General features: G+C 47.2%; 1 non-coding gene across 1 annotated transcript; it reads right to left on the reverse strand.

Moving 5' to 3' along the window:
• Positions 1 to 1940: 1940 nt before the first annotated feature.
• On the reverse strand, positions 1941 to 2047 carry LOC115500177. The gene has a single exon (XR_003964427.1). It is a non-coding gene; the product is annotated as a U6 spliceosomal RNA (small nuclear RNA).
• Positions 2048 to 6782: the final 4735 nt, after the last annotated feature.

Here is a 6782-nt window from a genome sequence, read left to right on the forward strand (position 1 = left end):
AATACTGTATGTCTCTTTTGGCTATGGCCTTAAAGACGTATGACTTTATAAATGTTGTGAAATTTCATTGGGATTTTTTTTTTTTTTTACATCGTAGTAAAAGGCACTGCAGTTTTCAAGGAACATGATACTAGATTGTGAGATCCTTGAGGGAAAGAAGAAGCCTTATTTATCTCTTTTCTCCTTGCTTTGGAAACAAACCCTATATATAGTTGGTACGCAGTAAATATTTACTGTGGTGAATTCAATCTAAAATTGTTTCACCCATCCCCCCACCCACCTCCCCTCTGGTAACCACCAGTTTGTTCTCTATATTTAAGAGTCTATTTTTTGTTCGTCTCTATTTTCCTTTGTTCATTTGCTTTGTTTCTTAAATTCCATGTATAATTGAAATCATATGGTATTTGTTTCTCTCTGACTGGCTTATTTCACTTAGAAGTAAGTTCATTGATGGACACCTGGGTTGCTTCCATATCTTGGCTATTGTAAATAATGCTTCAATAAACACAGAGGACCATAGATCTTCTCAAATTAGTGTTTTCATATTCTTTTGGCAAATAACTAGTAGTATAATTATGGATCATATGGTAGTTCTATTTTTAATTTTTTTGAAGAACCCTCACACTGTTCACCAGTTTCATTCCCATCAACAGTGTGCAAGGGTTCCTTTCTCTGCACATCCTTACCAACAGTTCTTGTTTCTTGTGTGTGTGTGTGTGTGTGTGTGTGTGTGTGTGTGTGTGTTTAATTTTAGCTATTCTGACTGGTGTGAGGTGGTATCTCATCATGGCCTTGAATTTCCCTGATGATGAGTGATGTTGAGCATGTTTTCATGTATCTGTTGGCCATCTGGATGTCTTCTTTGGGGAAATGTCTGTTCTTGTCTTTTGCCTACTTTTTAATTGGATTTTTGGGGGGTTTTTTTGGTAATTGAGTTGTGTAATTTCTTTATAGTTTTTGATATGAATTCCTTATCAGATATATCATTTGCAAATATCTTTCCCACTCAGTAGGTTGTCTTTTTGTTTTGTTGTTTGTTTCCTTTGCCATGTGTCCCATGAACTTTTAATATCCTTTCAAATTTGGTATAAGAGACAGACGCCATATTGAATCACTTCAGGACACGCTTAGGTCAGGAAAAGTAAGGGAGAATTACGCTTCTCTTCTGTTGACCTTACTTGTTTCTCACTTCAGTGAGTACTAATTGAGAACATTTCCTTTTCTTACCTTTCTCTTCCCTTTATTTAACTAACCGAGTCACCAACAATTTATTTAGCATATGTTTTATATGATTGATTGGGCTAAGCTGCGGGACTACAGAGGTAAATAAAATCTAATACTCGCTTCCCAAAGAAGACAGGTCAATAAAGTCATTGTTCTAAGTGACCTGAGAAGGAGTTATCTGTATGCCACTAACCTCTCTTTTATTATCTTCTCTTTCCCATATTCATTTGTCTTTCTCCCTTTGAGAGGTAGAATGCTTCTAGGGCGCGTGGGGAGAGAGGACAAAGCCAGATCCACAAGGCTGTGCTCAGACGTGGTCTAGCTAGTCGGCTGTGTTTTGTGCGGCATCAACTAGTAGAGTTGACTAGAGAGCAAATGGGTTGCGGAGTCTTTGTGCAAGTGACCTGAGGTTCATTGGGCTGATTATATAGCTGTCACTGACCACGATACAGAATGGACAGTGGTAAAAAGGGATAAGCAGAGCTGGATCAATCTCTGGGTGTGTTCAGGGGCCAGAGAGAACGATTACGTGGGGTGGGGGGGAGAGGGAGGAAGAAAGGGGAGGAAATGGTGAGGCTTGGGCTGCGTGACGGGCTGGGGCGCTGGTAATCTGTTGTCTCACGTAGGCACGCGGATACCGCGTATTTCTGTGTTTGGCGTTCAGTACACGTTCATCTCACTTAGATGAATCCTGTGTTGTTGTGTTTTTTTCCCTTAAATGTCCTATTGTTTTCTAACTTTTCCGTGTCACTCTCATGCAGGAGCCATGCTGATCTTCTGCGTATCGTTCCAGTGTTAGTGGATGTGCTGTCGAAGCGAGCACTGCTTTCTGACTTCTAATGTGATTGTCGATATGACTGTCCCTTCGGCTTTGTGAGGATGGAGTGTACATCCTGTGTGTTTTGTTCTTTTTCACGGCAGGCGGCTTTCAGACTGCTTCCCAGGCACTAAAGGATTTAGTTGGACTATTTTCCCCAGGGGAGTTAGGTTTCGATCTATCTGGAAATTGCTGATTGTTGTCCTATTTTGTTTATAAGGAAATCATCTCGGAGCCCCTTTTCCTTTTTCCCTCTTTCGTCTCAGAACTTTTTCTCATCTCCCGAGCAGTGGTTCTGGACGGTTGTGGCTGTGTGTGTATTCAAGGCTCTCACATAAAAGGATAATACTTGTTTTGCTAGCGTAAGTGGAGAAGGAATAATATATATCAATCCATGACCTAAATAAGGAATGACAAAATACGATACGTTTCTATAGCTATTCTGGCTCTATATTCAGTGTGACCATAGTAAACCTAATATTTATTGCTGTTACCTATTAGCAGTATTTTAGCCTTTTTTTTCCTTGCCGTGGCTTAACACGGATTATTAGCTGCAAACTAATATCATTATTGCTTTTCTTTCAAATTTGCAACTATGCCGTATTTTCTTTTAAAATTTTTTAATGCTTATTTTTTTTTTTGAGAGAGAGAGAGAGAGAGAGAGAGAGAGACAGCCCACGAGTGGAGGAGGGGCAGAGAGAGAGGGAGACAGAGAATCTGAAGCAGGCTCTAGGCTCTGAGCTGTCAGCACAGAGCCCGACGTGGGGCTCGAACTCACAAGCTGTGAGATCATGACCTGAGCCAAAGTCGAATGCTCAACCTCAACGAACCCCAGGTGCCCCATGTGCCCCGAGCTACCCAGGTACCCCAAACTTCGCTGTGTTTTCAACTCAGCAGTTGCAAGTTGATGGCCAAGTGTGTGCAGAGCATTACACTAGGAGCTGGTAGAGGCCATGGAGGGGAGGAGTGGAGGGTCTCTGCCTTCCAGGGGCTCATGATCCAGGAGAGGGGACGTGTCCATAAATCATTCTGTTATCAGGCAGCACAGACCTCAGCAACTGAACAACATCACGGCTCTGTGGGCATGGGTGGGCAAATAGAAAATCTACACAGAAGTTACCCCACGTTCATGAATTTCTTTGGTTAGTGGAGTTGTTCCACGGTGCCTGAAAGCCTCCTTGTGCACAGTGCTGGGCACATACTGTAACACCTCCTCTGAGTGTGTTGGAAAATAGTACACATGTGGTAAAAAGTCCAAAACTCATTAAAAGGATATGCAGTGGAAAGTAAGTCCGTCTCTTAACACGTTCTGTCATTTTTTTTCTCTCTAGAGACACCCACTTTTCACAATTTCCTGTGTGTGATTAATTGCTGAAGATGTGTTGCTGATAGATTCTTTCGAAATTTCATTGACTTCGACCCAGTGTATTTCGAATGTGCCAGGTGCTGTGTTAAGTACTGGGAACACCAAGACTAGGGTTCTGATCTGGGAGAGTTCACGGTCTGGTACACGTGAAGATATAACTTAGTCTATAACATGTTCTGTGGTATAATGGAGATATGGGCTAAGTGTTCTGATAACCCAGGGATGGGACGAATGACTCCCCACTCTCGGGTGGGGCTGGGGCCGCTTCACAGAGACCATGAAACTCGGGGATGTGGGGACTGGGGGGTACATAAGTAAATCTTTGGCCCAAAGAACCATATGCTCAAAGAAAGAGAAGGCTGGAAATCTGTGTTGAGTGTGTCAGTAGGGGTAGGGTGTAGGATATGTGCAGTGGCAGATAACATCGGGAGGTTGAGGCCACATTATCAAGAACACCGAATTTCTCATCCTGCAAAATTTGGACATTAATCATCTCGTGTAAGGGTGAAGGGAAGAGGTTGAAGGAGTTGGGAGGGAGATGAGGCGTATCTGTCTTCAGAAGGATGTTCTGCTTCTAGATGTGTGGAACGACAGGGGAGGATGTACAGGTGTGGGGATCAGTTAGGTTATAACCCTGGCTGTCACCTGGACAGGATGAAATGAGAAGGGGGCAGTGGGAATGACGAGGAAACGCACCTGAGAGATCCCACAGAGGGACACATGACATGCTCTGATGATGACAGGAAGGGATCAGGCACGCTCCTGTTTCAGGATTCGTGTACCTGCTAAGAGGAAGTCAGAGACGAGTGAGCTAGACACAGTCTTTGTGCCGAAGGAGCCTGCCGTCTGGTGAGAAACCACACTCTCATGGTGCAGAAGTAAGAGACGAGAAGAAAAGGCAACCATGAGAACACATCAAGACTTGAGCAGTGGACGTATAAAAAGCCATCAGCGATAGAGGGAAAGTGATCGATCATACAGGCGGATGGGACACGGTCTAGAATAGGGCCGCGGCGGGAGTCTGAGCAGGGAGAAAGTGCCTCTTAGCATCTGACCACTGCTGCGAGAAGTCGAGTGGAGACGCAGAGAGAGCGGCCGAGTTGACATCCATAACATTGTTTTAAGTTTGTTTATTTATTTAGAGACAGAGTGCAAGCAGGGAAGGGGCAGAGAGAGAGGGCAGAGAGAGAGAATCCCAGGCAGGCTCCGCACTGTCGGCTCAGAGCCTGACGCAGGGCTCGAAGTCATGAACTGTGAGATCATGACTTGAGCAGAAACCGACAGGTGGATGCTTAACCGGCTGAGCCCCCCAGGTGCCCGAAGGACGCAATGACTTGTAGGGGCACACATGACCGGTGTGGTGGCGAATGAAAGGTCCGAGTGGGAGGCCTTGCAGGGAGCGGGGGTGGGTGTGTGTGTGGAGGGGTGGGGGCGGGGGTGAAGCCCCTGGCTCCATTGGCCTTGACGGGGGCAGCCTGGGCAGAGGATGGGCCGGGGAGGGGGGGCTCTCCTGCCTCCTGTCTCCTCAGTCTAGGAAGCCGGTGATGGAGGCGGGGAGAGGGAGAAGGTTCTTCAGAGCCCCCCACCCCGGGGCGTCCGTGCCTGGCCCCGAACCTGGGCCGTGCCTGCCCGCTGCCTTCACAGGCGAGCCGTTTTGTTTGTTCCGTTGGCTGCGGAGCGTCTAATTCTGTGCCTAAACCCACATGAGATCATTTTCTCTGGGCTTTTTGATTCCCCCGGGAAAGTTGTGCCTCCCTTTGCCCGTAAAGCTCACCGAGTCACCTGTCGTCCCCCACGGGACCGGCCGTGTCCGCGCCGTCCTGACCCGCACGGACCGCGCCGCGGGGAAGAGACGAGGCCGGGCCGCGGAGAAGGTTCCGGCCGGTGCGGGGAGCCAGGCGGCTGGCCGCCGCAGTCCCCACAGGGCCTTCTGGACACAGCAGCCGCCTCCCCCCGGGGGGAAGCCAGGGGGTCCCTCGGGTCACCAGAGCCCGGGGCTGCAGGAGCGGTTGGAGTGAGTGGCGCGCTTCTGTTGTTCGTAACTTTCTGTAATGTGTGATAACAAGGAGCAGTGTATGGTAACAAAGAACACTCTGTTAGCACGAGTTATTTTAACCACCGGCTTTCGGCTGCTCAGCCTTTTTTCCCCTTCTTCCTCACAGCTCCGTTTCTGGCTCCACGTCTCTGTCACCCACCTCCACCCCCTCCCCAGCTGCTTCCTCCCCGGCTCCTTGTGGGAAGTCCTTCCCCGTGGCTGTGTCTCCTCCACCGCGGAGAACCTGCTGGAGGCTTTTGGCTTTCGCAGCATTAGAAGTCGGCCACTGTCTTTCCCTCTCCGCGCGCATACCTTTCTCGCGAGGGGTTCTTCACATTTAGAGAGCCCCCAAGATGGTGGGTCGTGTGTGAGTGTGTGTGTGTGTGTGTGTGTGTGAGAGAGAGAGAGAGAGAGAGAGAGAGATATGACAGGGATGTTAGATCACAGGTTTTGAGGGGTTCAGAGTTGTCTCTCTTCCCAGAGGGACTCCTTGCTGAGTTTTCAAGGCTCCTAAGCCCCAAACACAGAGTAACCTTTATTAAACTGGGCCTGGAAAAGTTTTGTTTTGTTCTTAAAAACCTGACCTTGGACTTTGAGTGGTAACTGGGCCCCGAGTGACTTTGACCCCGCGGAGAGAGGTGGGAGATCAGATGTGACCATGGTGCAAATGGCTGTGAACCCAGAGTGGTCAAACAGAGGCGCTCTCTTTCTCTAGAGGTAATTTCTATGTGCATTCTCCTGTATTCCGGCGCGAAGTAGCAGGTGAGACCAGAAATTGTCGACGTAGGCAAAGGATATCTGAGACAAGGGTCTCCAGTAAGCTTTACTAATCGTCTTGCATCAATTTCAAGGCTGAGAGTGATTTTATAGCTCTCCTTATGCTTTGTGCAGTGGAGTTTTGTTTGTTTGGCTAGGTTTCTAAAACACACTGCATTTTTTTTTTCCCTCAAATCCCTTTACTCTGAAAACTTGTACGTGTCTTCAATGGTATAAATCATCCCAAGAAAGAATATGTTAGCAGTCTAGAGATTTCACTGAAAAAAATCCCTGTGGCTTGGCTGTGTGCCCTTTGAAAAGTCAATTAACATCTCCATTGCTCATTTTCTTTACCTGTAAATGGAGGGGGCCCTGAGCAACTCTAATGTCTTCTCCATTTCAAACATTGATTAGTAATTGGACAGATTCAGAGCTGGAAACTGGATTTCACTTAGTATTTCAGTTCCACAGGTCTGGTAGCAGGTACCGAGAGGGCTGAGGGTAGGGATGATAGACTGATAGGCTCAGTTGGAAAGAGTATGGTATTGATTAGTGATGTCTGCCTTAAATGCAGCAATTAGGGG

The sequence above is a fragment of the Lynx canadensis genome, chromosome D4 (genome assembly GCF_007474595.2).
Source record: "Lynx canadensis isolate LIC74 chromosome D4, mLynCan4.pri.v2, whole genome shotgun sequence".
Lineage (NCBI taxonomy): Eukaryota > Metazoa > Chordata > Mammalia > Carnivora > Felidae > Lynx > Lynx canadensis.